The sequence below is a fragment of the Daktulosphaira vitifoliae genome, unplaced genomic scaffold (genome assembly GCF_025091365.1).
Source record: "Daktulosphaira vitifoliae isolate Bord-2020 unplaced genomic scaffold, ASM2509136v1 Scaffold_1, whole genome shotgun sequence".
Taxonomy (NCBI): Eukaryota; Metazoa; Arthropoda; class Insecta; order Hemiptera; family Phylloxeridae; genus Daktulosphaira; species Daktulosphaira vitifoliae.
In genome coordinates this window covers 83,271,355-83,285,804 of record NW_026099572.1, presented here as the reverse complement: position 1 = coordinate 83,285,804, position 14,450 = coordinate 83,271,355, and the positions used below count along the sequence as shown (strand labels likewise).

The 14,450-nt window shown below is 23.1% G+C and overlaps 1 protein-coding gene across 1 annotated transcript in view; it reads right to left on the bottom strand.

Annotated features, from left to right (window-relative positions):
• The window catches only part of LOC126903040 (hemicentin-2-like), a 159,208-nt gene that overhangs the window by 131,564 nt on the left and 13,194 nt on the right, over window positions 1-14,450 (bottom strand). The gene's annotated exons all lie outside the window — the stretch shown is intronic.

The following is a 14,450-nucleotide window of genomic DNA, read 5'->3' as shown; positions in this document are numbered from 1 at the left end:
AGAAAACTAATTACACATTATTTTTAATTAATAATTATAAAAATATTTATATTTTCTAAGAATAAAGAAAAATAGTAGTTTTTTATGCAACAATGAAAGTTCAAAATACGTCAATAAGTGATTAACAAATGACTGATTAATTTATACTATACTTGGTAAAAATATTCTAACAAGTAGTAAATCAATGAAAATGTAAGGACAGTAATATTCTTAACCTTTATAGAAAATTATNACTATACTTGGTAAAAATATTCTAACAAGTAGTAAATCAATGAAAATGTAAGGACAGTAATATTCTTAACCTTTATAGAAAATTATTGCAATATTTTCTGTAGTAAAAATTCAAATATAACAAACTAATAGGGAAACCCGTTTCGTAAAATTTGTTTCTATGAAATTATAAGTTGATAATTTAAGAATAAAAAATTATATTAGTAAATAATTCTTAAATACAGTAGTATACAGTAGTTTGACTAATTGTGATCGCAGGTTTATAAAAAATATTTATTAAGTTCTAAAATAATATCTTAACTCTCAATCATTCAGTTTTAAATCTAAAAAAATAAAAATTTCTTTCAGAAACTAAAATTTATTTATTTTTGTAGAATTCACTAGTTGTAAGTTAAAAGAATTTGAATAAATATTACAATTTTAGGTGAAAATAATTTTATAACATTATAGTTGTTTAAGATTTTTTAAGGATATTATCTCAAATTTTTTTTTAAAATGTGCATAATAAAAATTTATTGGCTTCGATGCGAAGCTGAAAAGGTATTCATTTTACTATAATGTGTTTATTATTTTGTGTCAGTCGCTACATTTTTTCAGCTCTCATAAGACTGATTTTTCTCAACGATGCGGCAAAAGATTACAAATTGTACATAGTTGAAGACATTACCTACAATAATTGAAAATTTTCCCTTGTTCCCCATAAATAGTAGAAATCCTGCCAAAAAATTACAATTTTAAAAATAAGTATATTTGACATTTATTTCACTGTTTTTCTAAAAATTGTCATAACCTATTGAAAATGAACAAATAATAATAATTTTTTTTATGCTGAAACCTTAAATAATTTGCTTTTATTTGAAATAATATTTTTGAAAATCTGATCCTTACCGCCCACAAGAGAGGATTTAAAAGAGCAACTTTTCCAACTTAAATTTTAAAATGTTCCAAAAATACTGCGTCCTTTAATCATATGACAAATTAAAGCTTATATTACGTACTTTAAATTAAAATAAAAAAATTTCTCCAATAACTTATTTTCTATGTACAAAACGGCTGCCGTAGTTTAAAAAATTCTATTTAGTGTTAAAATTTAATTTTTTTTGTTTATTTTAAAATACCTTATAAGGGTTTGCCATTTGGAATCCGCCAATAAATATAAAATTTACATAAATCTAACTTACATTAAATATAAATTTATACTTATTAAGTAGAACTTAATAAAAAATAGAACTTTTCAAACTTAACTTTTGAAAATGTTCCGGGAATAATGCGTCATTTAAATATATATTAAAACAAAGATTAGTTTATGTACTAGAAGTTTAAAAAAAAAAATTGTACCGACGACTTATTTTCTATGCGCAAATGGCAATCGAAGTAGAACAAAATATATCATTTGTTATATTATATTTATAAATCTGACTCTTTACCTGCCCACAAGGGGGGATTTATAATGACAACTTTTTCACAAAAATTTAACTTTTTCAACTTAACTTTTGAAAGTGTTCCGGAAATACTGATACTTATATATATATATATATATATATATATATATATAATAAATTAAAGTTTATGTAATATACTTTAATATAAAAGAGAACAATTTCCGATTTTAGTTTGTTTTCATGATGAAAACTAACATCAAAGTTAATAAAAAAATAATATTTTTGTAAAAAAAAATTCTTTTTTACATTTTTAATTTTATAATGATATTCATTTTTGAAAAATACATGGATCAATAAAATTTTATTATGATAAATACTATTTATATACCTCTTTCATATGACATACATTTTTAAATAAAACCATTTCCCTTTCTATATTTATAAATTATTAATATTTTTATATTAATTCATATATACGCTTATAAATCATAAAACTTGTAATCAGAATATAAATAAGGAAATAGGAGATCATGTAGCTTTTGTAATAATCTTTTTTTTTTTTAAATTAAACATTATCGACAAATTTGCATCGAAGCGTTTTTTATGATAGTGATTTTAATCACTGTCAGATATCATTATACTTGACTCAACTATGCCACGACCCCACTGTGCTGGGTTCTTTTAATAATGTTATTCTATTTATTTGTTCACAATATTTTTATTTTTATATTGTTAATAAAAATGTATGTACTAGTTCTTTTTTTCCTTTCTAGTTCCATCTTTCCATGAAAATTTTCCAAGTAAAAAGTGTCAACAGCTATTAATTTGCATGATTCTATTTTTTTATTGATATCTAATTCTTATAGAATATTCTGTGTTAAAGATTTCATAATAAATGCACTACTTTTCTATAATGTTCAATATTACTATTACTACTAGATAACGTTTTTGTAACTTTTTTTAATAAACTTAATTTTACTACTACTTTTTTTCATGTGAATTACAGATGCTTATTTAAGTGTTAATAATTTTCATGGAAAATAAATCACGTACTGTAACCAGTATATAACGTAAAAAGATAATGTTTACTTTCGTCCTTTACATAATATAGACTACATATGACACCATAGGAAAATCATTAAAAAAATCAAAGTTTAACAAACTTCAAAACGCTGTATAATCGTAACTAGTGAATTAAAATAACAGTTTTTGGTACAATATTATATAAACTTATATATAAAAAGACTATCTTCAAATCTTAAAAAAATTAATTTTTAAAATATTTTTTGTAATCCGAAAAATAATATAAACATACTTTAAATATAGTCCTATATTGTAGAAATTGACAAAAAAAAAGTATAAAATGTTATGTATATCATAATTTATATGAGTCGCCAGTTAGATCTGTTCCACTCTGTATAGTTTCGTATTTTTTTGTAAGTTTAAAAAAGTCAGGCTATTTAAAACATTATCAAAAATTGTAAATAAAGCATTATTATGCTTTTTATCATAAAAGAAAAATAATAAGAACAAATTTATTTTTACATCATTGCAATTTTAAAATAATACAGAAACAATTTCTAATTTTTGTTATATTTGACAGCTGTCGAATTTCAAGATATTACTTTACATAATTAAAAATTGAGGTTTTTTTTCAATTTTTGAAAGTGATATCTTCAATTAGATCAATATAAATTCTTTTGACGTTTGATTGAGCAGGAAAATCGGTCTAATGAAAGCTTAGAAGTTTTATGGTCAAACCCATAAAAAACACACACCATGGTAAATATAATATTATCTCAGCTTCTAATTGAAACTAAAAAGTCAATAATATTTTTATATCAACAAAGCGTTTGATTGCATAACTCACTCGAAAATCCAATTTAATAAAATTTCCAAAAATGTTTTAAAAAAATCAAGATATTCGTTTTATGTAGATATTATAAGAAATAATTCCAGAAAAACATCTCTTCTTAGTGTTATGTGGTTAAATTTTTCGAGTCTTTATAACTTGTAAAAATGTGAATTCTTCTGTGTTTATTTTTCATTGTTAAACATTCGTGTAAGCTAGAAGAATAGTAATAACACAATCTTTAAACACTAAGAATTAGGTGTAAGATTTTTCTCATTAAAAAACCTATTATCTGGATTGAACACCAATAATGTTAATTAATGAAATTGTAAATATCATTAGATTGAAACAAGTAGATTTATTAAAAATTCTATAATAAATAAATAATTAATATTGTTAGATTAATAATTTATAAATATTTCTGTATAGTTGTAAAATTATTAAATATTGTAAAAATATATCAATATTAATTATTATTTCTCTACCAATTATTAATTAAGATCAGTATTTATCCATAAAATTTTGTTTTCAGTAGAATTACTTAATTTTTATTCAAATAAAATGACGAGTAACAAATTAAATACTGTAAATATTAAAAGGCACTTGTAATTAAAAATTAATTATAGGTTTTTCAATATTTTCATAATTAAATTGCTAAATAATTTGATTAAAGATAAACTAGTAAACCTTTTGCTGAATACAAATAATTTGTATATAAAATTATTTTTGAATACGATGCAAATACTTTTTTGTCATAATTCTTATACAATATGTTCTTAATAATAACACTAAAGTAAAATCAGTTATAATTCTAGGAAACTAAATAGTAGTTTTTAAATACACTTCGGAAATTAAAATATTTTATCTACAAAGCCACAGATTGATATTTTAACTTTACTTTTCACTTCTGCTAAAAGCATTCATTTAAGTGCAATGTAGTTCATGGAAAAATACCTCATACCCATAACAAGAGAGTGGATTTTTAGTTTTTTTTTTTTAATTTGTAATGACTTTTTTCGTAAAAAATGTCGATGATTCGTCAACCACCGAGTTCATAGTATAACGTTTGTTTTGCATAGATATTAAAGGGGTTTTACATTTTTTTCATGCTTCAAATTATTTTCAGTTATTTTTAGGAAAAAAAATGTTATTATTTTTCGAATTTAATTATTTGATTACAAAAAACTTAATATAATAATATTTTTTTTCATTATTATTAAAAAAATGTAGTGATAAAAATCATTAAAACTCTTTTATTTACTAAGTACTAAATTTTATGACTTCGAGTACTGTTCTACATGGACTTTTTCAATTCATTTACGCAATTATTTTCCAAATATTTTGACTGAAACTAACCGAAGAACTATTATCATTGATAAAAATTTATTATTGAATATGAATAATAATATGATATGATAACTCTTGTCATATGTATGTAAAACATTTCAGTTTTGTATTTATAAATTCCAAATTACTGCAAAAGCGTTAAACTTTTACATATGTAGTGCATTGATTTTTATTATATGTTGTTTAATTTAAAAGATGATTAACAATTTGGAAAATTATTAGGTATTCTTTTAAGGGATAGTGGATAGACCCATAAAAATATAGTCATTAATAAATAAAAATAAATACTGTTACAACAAATTGGTTGTATTTTAAAACATACAACCAGTTTGTATTTCTACTTTTTGAGAATTATCATTTAGAGATTTTGAAAAAGAGAGAAGTTTAGTGTAGTGTTAAGCATCTTTTTATTTTGACTATAATGCACAGAAAATAATCATTTCACGTGGCACTTTCTTATCGCTTATAAGTAAAAATTATATAAACTCAAAAAATAATATTACGAAAATTGGTAATAGACCGTCAACAATTTAATATGAACATTTTTATGAAAAATTTATTATTTCACGTAAATATGGGGATTATTATTATAAATAAATCACTCTGTATATTATAAAATAACTTTGTAAGTATTTAAACATTTGAAGAAAAAAAACAAAAAATTAATTTTTTAATATTCTATTGGAAATAATTTTTATATATTTTAATTTAAAAAATGTATGTACCTAAACTAGTCAAATGTCAATTATTAAGTTACCTAGAAGATAAAACTTTGCTAGCAATATTATTCTCAGTTTATATAATCTATTTTTTTTCTTAATAATAATCTAACAAAAATTTAAAATTAATACCTATAGAGAAATATACATATAAGTAATTTATTCTTTATATAAGTTTTTACTATATATTTGAAGAATTAATTTTATTTATAATGTTCTTAAATAAGTTTTGAAGAATTAAAAGTAAGGACTAAAAAATATACTAAAAACATTTATATAATTTTAATATTTAATCGAGTAAGAAATCTCACTAATTTTTTTTTACATTTATTGAAAAACTGATCGTACAATATTTTTAAAATTACGATATATTTAAGGAAATTATTTGGTTACTAAAAATGCTCACTAAAAATATTTTTAACATTATTTTTAATCATTTAGCATTAAAATTGGATATAAATTTATAAAATAGATGTATAGAAAAATGATTTCATAAATTATTTAAATTTTAATAGAATCATATTCATTCTACACAAATCCGAAATTATTCTATAAAAATACATTTTTGAAAATTGAGAATTTTTCCTTCGTTTCCTTTAAATAGTGGAAATCCCCCAAAAAATTTAAATTGTTTAAATTTTGACATTTTTTTTTACTTTTTTCATAAAATTGCCATAACTTTTTGTATAATAAATAAATAAACATAACTTTTTTTCTACATTGAAACCTTAAATAATTTCCTTTTATTTGAAATAATATTTTTGAAAATCTTTCCCTTCTTGTAGGCAGGTACAAGAAGGGATTGAAAATAGCAACTTTTTTAAAACTAAACTTTTCAACTTAACTTTTGAAAATATTCCGGAAATACTGAGTCCTTCAAACATATGTCAAATTAAATCTTATGTTACGTACTTTAAATTAAAAAAATATATATGTCTCAACAACTTATCTACTACGTACAAACGGCTGGCGCAGTAAAAAAATGCTATCTATGTGTTCAAATTTAACATTTTTTTGTTTATTTTAAAATACTTTATAAAGGTTTTCCTTAGTAATTAGTCCATCAATAAATTTAAAATTACATGAATCTAACTTACATTAAATATAAATTTATACTTTTTTTGATTATTTTGCCTCTTCAAAATTACGAAAAGCTTTTTTGAAAACTTTAAAATTTGTATAAAAAGTAGTACTTTTTCAACTTAACTTTTTGAAATGTTCCAAGAATACTGCGTCTTTTAAATATATGTTAAAATAGAGCTTACTTTATGTACTAGAAGTTCAAAAAAAAAAAAAAAAATGTTTATCGAGGACTTATTTTCTATGTGCAAATGGCGGCAGTCGAAATAGATAAAAAAATAGTAGTTATTTAGCTTTTGAAATCATTCACCAATTTCTTAAAATTAAACAATATCTACAGATTTGCACCGAAGCCTTTCTTATGATAGTGATTTTAATCACTGTCAGATATCAACTATACTTGTCCCTACTATGTCACGTCCATACTGTGCCACGACCCCACTATGCTACCGTTTTTTTCTCATTTTTTATGTTTATCAACTGAATTCTTAATTTACATTTCTCAACTTTATTTAACTGAACACATACAACTGCTCTCAACATTTTACATTTCAGAAATTTACTCAATTATATTGTACATATTAATATTCTCAAGTTGAATCATATGTACTTTAGTATTTCAACTTTTGTAAAAAAAATAATACTAGTTTTAATGATATATCAACAAATAGTTGATTAATTACTTCAGTTTAAATAACTAATAGTTTGCAATTTCTATAAGGAGAGGTTCGGATAAAATATCACAAAACTCGATTTGTTTACAGACATTTTCATAACTTGTCAATATCAAATGTAGTTTAAGAATAATAAGTTCACGTATTGTAAATACTAAATATAACTGAAATTTTTAATACTGCTGAGTCAATTTAAAAATTATAGTCAGTTGTAGTGGTAAAAGTACACCAATGCCTGAAATATTAATATATTAGACAGGTGATATATTGTCATTTACATTTTGTTTTCATCTGCAAGGTAAAAACTGTACATACAAAATATTTAAATCAAATTAAAATGCCTTAAAAATCTTAATGTTGGTATGTTCGTGCATTTTTTTTTATTACTATCTTTAGTTACACATTATTCTTGAATTATTAACTATGTAATACTTTTTAAGTTCATCCCTTATGTCTGGTAAGGGTGTCAACTTTGTTTTTTTAAATGGTAACGCATATTTTTAATTTAATAAAATTATTGAGTTTTTAATTCAATAATAAATGACATTTGAATTTTTAATTNTTAATAGTAAATGGCATTTGAATTTTTAATATAACTTTATTAGCTTATTAGATATAAACATTTAAAGTTTCAAAATTTTGAGTTAATATACATGTATAATACACATGGGATTGTAAATACAGGTAGCTAATTGGATTTTTATGACATTGCTGTCTCAGGCACGGATTGTTTATTATCAATTATGATTTATCATAACCCACTCAATTACTTGCAGAATAATAATAATTTAAACATTTTTTTTTTTTATTATCTTTAGTTACACATTATTCTTGAATTTTTAACTATGTAATACTTTTTAAGTTCATCCCTTATGCCTTGGAAGGGGGTCAACTTTGTTTTTTAAATAGTAACACATATTTTTAATTTAATAAAATGTTTGAGTTTTTAATTTAATAGTAAATGGCATTTGAATTTTTAATATAACTTTATTAGCTTATTAGATATAAACATTTAAAGTTTCAAAATTTTGAGTTAATATACATGTATAATACACATGGGATTGTAAATACAGGTAGCTAATTGGATTTTTATGACATTGCTGTCTCAGGCACGGATTGTTTATTATCAATTATGATTATCAATAGATATACTTTCTGTATTGTCAGTTAGTGTATTTATAAACTCATAACAATGTGTCTTACTACAATTGATAATAACAATGATGTGTATCTGCTAATATCGATGTCATAAAAAATCAATTAGCTACCTGTATTTGTAATCCCTTGTGTATTATACCTATATATTAACTCAACAATTTGAAACTTTAAATGTTTATATCTAATAAACAAATTAATTTTTATTAAAAATTCAAATGCCATTTATTATTGAATTAAAAACTCAATCATTTTATTAAATTAAAAATATGCGTTACCATTTAAAAAAACAAAGTTGACACCCTTACCAGACATAAGGGATGAACTTAAAAAATATTACATAGTTAATAATTCAAGAATAATGTGTAACTAAATATAGTAATAAAAAAAATTTTTTAAATTATTATTATTCTGTAAGTAATTGAGTGGGTTATGATAAAAAAATCATCCTGTATATTTAAAACTTCGGTTTTAAACATTTATTAAAAAAAACTTGATATTAGAAACGTCCCATTATGTTTAAGGGAAATCTCAATTTTATTTTATACATTTACGACTTATTTGTTGAGATTTTTTTTCACATTCGTGTTCGGTACATATTTATATAAGCCCTCGACTAATGACCATTTTAAGCGAATTTGACATTAAAAGTGTAGAGCAAAAAGTTCGTAAAAGATGAAATTACGAAACCGAGTGTTGACCAAAAAAGATAACAGCTGTGCTTAAGTACCATAGAGACACTATGAAACGTTTTCAGAGACAATGTAATATCAATTACAATATCTTACCGAGAATGCTGTGGGCAAAAACTTGCAATTTTTAAGTAACAACAAACAACATAACTTTTGTATAGTTAAAAAAAATGAAACTTTTTGATCTAATTAAATTTAGTTACATTTTATTGAAAATTTAGTATTATTATTTTTTACGTTTATCACTTCACACTTGTTATAATAGTGTATTAATTCTATCGTGTTTTATAAGATAAATTTTAAATATTTTTTTATTATATCTAAAATATGCGAAAATATATTTATTTTTTAATTAATTGGGTATATTGGGGCAATAGTTGATAAAGGCCCTCGTGCATCCCGTGTTACTCGTGTTTGACCGGTTCGAACGTGTACGTCCACAGTACACTCCTCTCTGGTATTCGGCAGCTGTACAATTATTAATCGCTCTCCTTATAGTTTTTTTTATTATTTTGTTCACTCTAAGTTACATTGCCACTCTCTCTAATCTCTTCAAGCCGTTATCGGATAAGTCAATAATTTATTTTTATTGTATTAATATTTAGTATGTAAGTTACCCCTTTTCCTCTTATTTATTAAGAGTTTTATTTGCAGAACTGTAAATATAAATTCGTGTTTTGTACATACATAAACAGGTGTACCTATTTTCTTACCCCCTCTTATTTTACTTTATTTTTCGTTTGTTTGCTACGAAATAAACAATACCGCCCACAGTAACAGGCAATACCCCTTTAACATTAAGGAGCTGCATGTCACATAATTATTAATAAAAAAATGATATAAATGATTGCTGGTAAAAATGTACAAATAATGAAATAAAACTTAACCACTCCAACATATATAAAAACGAATGTATGTCTGTTTGGTTAGTTGACCGCCATGAAACTTGGAGAAGTAATTGAATACACTTCCGCGAAGGTTTCTGGCATAATAGATCTATCCTACCAAATGTGACATAGTCCATAGTGCATTTGAATAAATAAATGGAATTACAACGACACAATGAATTGCTTTGCCGATGAAAATGAACAAACTTCAATAAACAAGACACAATGTATATTAAATTTTTGAGTTTCCGCGAATGCCCTTTCTTCTTAGATCGCAGCGACGCATAGAAAATGACACTCAACTAGTTCGTTTTAAACAAACAAGACGAAGAAGTATTCTGTTTATTGGTCTTATGATCTTCCGAAAAACAGTAATCACGTCATCCTTATTTCTTTGATACAGATTAAATAATAAATAGTATGTAGACTTTTCTTTTTAACAGATGTAATCATATTGTATTAGATATTTTTTGAAATCATTTTCGAAAGATACTTACTCAGAATTAGATACTCTGGTTATTTACATCATCTGGTAAAACAATCCTAAAGTACCTCTCTATATTTTATTACAAAAGCTTTTGTTTAAATAATCACAACTTTGGTTACGCGAATAAAAATGTATAAAAGTACCCAAGATTTTCTGTAACAGAAGGTCTTGAATATATTGTAATGGAAATTTGTGAAAAAGCAAAAAATAAATAAACATTATTATACTATTGTTATGCGTTTAGAATAGTTGTTGTTGAAAATATTCGCGAAATCCCTCATTGGCGGGTTTCCAACACTCTTATACGTTAAAATCCATCGAGGGATTTAGTATCTCATAAGTGATTCACATTTGAATTAAATTTTTTAGATATCTTTTTAAATTGGAAATGCAAATTTCTCGCACTGGTAACAGACGTTCTATAAATGATTTTACTGTACTTACAAGATAGCGATAGATGATACAAGATAGATGATAATAAAAGAAATCGCAAAAGCTTCTTGACGGTGGACATTTATCGAATAAATTATTATATGATCATTGTTAAAAAACGAAAATATCGATTTTGTCGCCCGTTTCGAATGAAGTACGCTACTGAAATGTATTGTTCTCTTGATATTTTGAATATCTTATTGCACATTACATATTAAAATGCTTACATTTTTATGTGTAAATTAATCTTCAATGTGTATATAATGTTTATAGATTATTCATTAGCAAAACGAAACAAAAAATTCTTAGTACGTAATTGAATAACAACTTATTAAAGTGTGGGTTGTATACAATATTTCCTACGGGGCTGGGAAACAAAATAATTTCAGTTTTAGACAATTTTTCTAATATCTAGTAAATAAATCATCCATATCGAGTTTTTTTAAAATATGTTAAAAAAAAAAGTTTTAAAATCAAAATTAAACATTATATATATATATCGGTTTATAAATTTTATAAGGTAAAATTTTAAGTTCAGTCAAGGGTTTTTAGGTGATTTTCTTATACTTTTTGTTTCTACAATCATTAACCGAATTTATTTCGATTCCTAGCCCCGATTATAATAATAATTATACTATTTATTATAAATTAAAAATAATTTTCAAATACAAATTTATTTTTAAAGAAGAAATTGTATTTTCAATTATTTTGAATGCTCATAACAAATGTTAACATAATAAATACAATTTTATACTCGGTAATAAACGAAATTTTATGATTATGTACTATTAATAAAAATTGACTCGCTCTATATATATTTTTTTATTTAAATGAATGAATTTAGTATCTAAAAAAGTATGCAGTTATTGCTAAAATATATGAAAGACTTTCATTAATCTGATAATTTTAGTAATACATGAAGAAAACTTTTTAAAATTAAACGAGCACCATTTTAATGTTTATTTTCATTTCATTTCTAAAACGAAATAAACTTCTTTAACATTTTTTATTGCTATGCTTCAGACACGATAGTAATCTCAAACAATAAGTAATGTTAACTACTATTAGGTCAAATATTCAAACGAAAATTTTCGTAAAAGTAATTGATGTGGTGTTTTATATCGATAAAATCTTAATAAAAAAATTAAAGAGAAAAACTAACAACGTTTATTTTTTAGAATATTATTCTGAAGAAAATTAAGTTATATTTCTTTATACAATATATATATTAATACGAAATTTTAATTGAAAGCTTATATGAAATATTATTAGGGTTACAACTTGTTGAAACATTATAACGAGAAACAATTAGTTGATTATAATCAAGTCTTACAATTGTTGTTATCGAGTAATGTATATTAATCATAAACAATTAAATAAATGAAAAGTATATTTCTAACATGATTTTATAATTGCATTTTTAACAAAGAGTGTATAAATGTGAAAAAAGATGATTATTATTGGAATTTGTGAATCCACTGACAGAAATATTATATTAATAATAATTAATGATTTTTATAATTATAAAAACTTCTAAATGCACGCGGAATTATTAACTAGTGTTAATCAAGGCTCATAAATTCTAGTATTCTATATATATTTTTTTAAGGTTCTAAAGATACCTACGTAAGATATAAATTTGTTTCGGAAATCCTTTAAGCTAAATACATAATATCAGGGAGATCAAGACATGTACAATTTTTTTTTTCAACTAATCTAACAAAAAAAATATCTAAATGAAAGTGCATATTTATTTTATTTTAAATTAAGCAATTAAAATATATAAATATACATTGACTGAATTCAGTATTCAATCTAAAAACTCTGAATTTTTCTTAGAACAAAAGAGCTCTATCACGAGTTTTAATTACTCTGGAGAACATCTGTCAATTTAAAGATTTTTTTTGTGAGCAGTCACTTGAAATGTTATTTTCTAAATTTTATTTTATAAACATTTTTTTTGTTCGTGAGAATCACACATTAATTGTAGGTTACATATACAAATAACTATTACAACTCGTGCTTTATTAACTACAATTAAGACAATTGATGCTTTATACAGATGACCTGTAAAACATACCGTAGTCTTGTCTAAATTACAGATCGGAATAAAATACACACAACTACTGAAGTTACTTGCACAGTAAAAAAATTTTCGCAATTAAGATTAATAAGAAAATTAAAATAAATTATTATAAAATTATAATTGAATTACAAATGGACAAAAATATGATGATCAAAAACCATATCTCCAAAAGAAAGGTTGACAACAAAATTAAATATAAAAAAAAAAAATCCAATATATAACATCACAAACGGTATTGGAACACATCTGTTAATAATAATTGGAAATACTAATGTATGTTAATGAAAAGATTTGGAATGCTCTTCACATATAAATAAAATAAGTAAAATGAAACTAAAATAATAACACAGCTTATTACATAAATTTAATTAAATAAAATGACAATCGGTCTCCAAAGAGACACATCAAATAGTTTAGATTCTTCGCTGGATAGATCGAAAAGGTTCGGTCATTCACATTTGGTAGTACTACTTCTTCATTAATTTATACATATAAACAAAGATAAAAACAAAAATGTACGGTCCATCTTCAAATTTGGAATGTTACAAACGGTAGCTGATTTCAAGTTTAACTTTTAAAGAGTTTTTTTAATTAATCTAAATTTAAGAATAAAAAAGGAACAATATTTTAAAATACAGTACAAGTCTTTTAACGCTAATGCTTTTTGATTTATTTTAAAATAATAAGTATAATAAGAAATGCACTATTTGATATTTTTTAATTTCATATATTTCTCGATTTATCACTTATCAATTTTTTAAAAATATAATTGATAACTATTAGCTGAACTAAAAAATTCATTCCTTATACGTTATAAGTGTGTTAACTTTATTTTTTTTTTAATGTAACGTACATATTTAACTCTTATTATAAAAATAATCTAATTAAGAAAATTTCTGGACGATAATAACTTTTTACCAGTGTTTCAAATGTTATTAACATTTTTATACATAGATAGGAGGTAGACACAGGTGAAAAACATCTAATTATAAATATTATCAAACTCGCATCTCACTTCTAGTCTATATTTTAAAATTGTAATAACTTTTGGGTCATAATTTGTTATTCGCCAGTCTTTTTCTTAATTAAATCATTATCTAATGAATAAGCTAAATAATTATGCATGTTTCTATTTAAAAAAGTATTGTTGACACCCTTAAAACGTAAGGGACGTATTAAAAGAAATTTATTAATAAATAAATAGAAAAAGGTATGAAGCTATAATATCGAAAAATTAACTTTCTTAATATAATTATTATTTTCAGAGAAATCGAGTGACTAGCTTTAAAAGAATCATTCTGTATAACATTTTTTATGAATCATATGGAAATATAAGTTTTTAAGGTCGCTACATTTTCTTTACTATATGTTTAGGTAGCCTCAGTAAAAATGTTATAAATAATAAATATACCAGCAGATGCAGGGA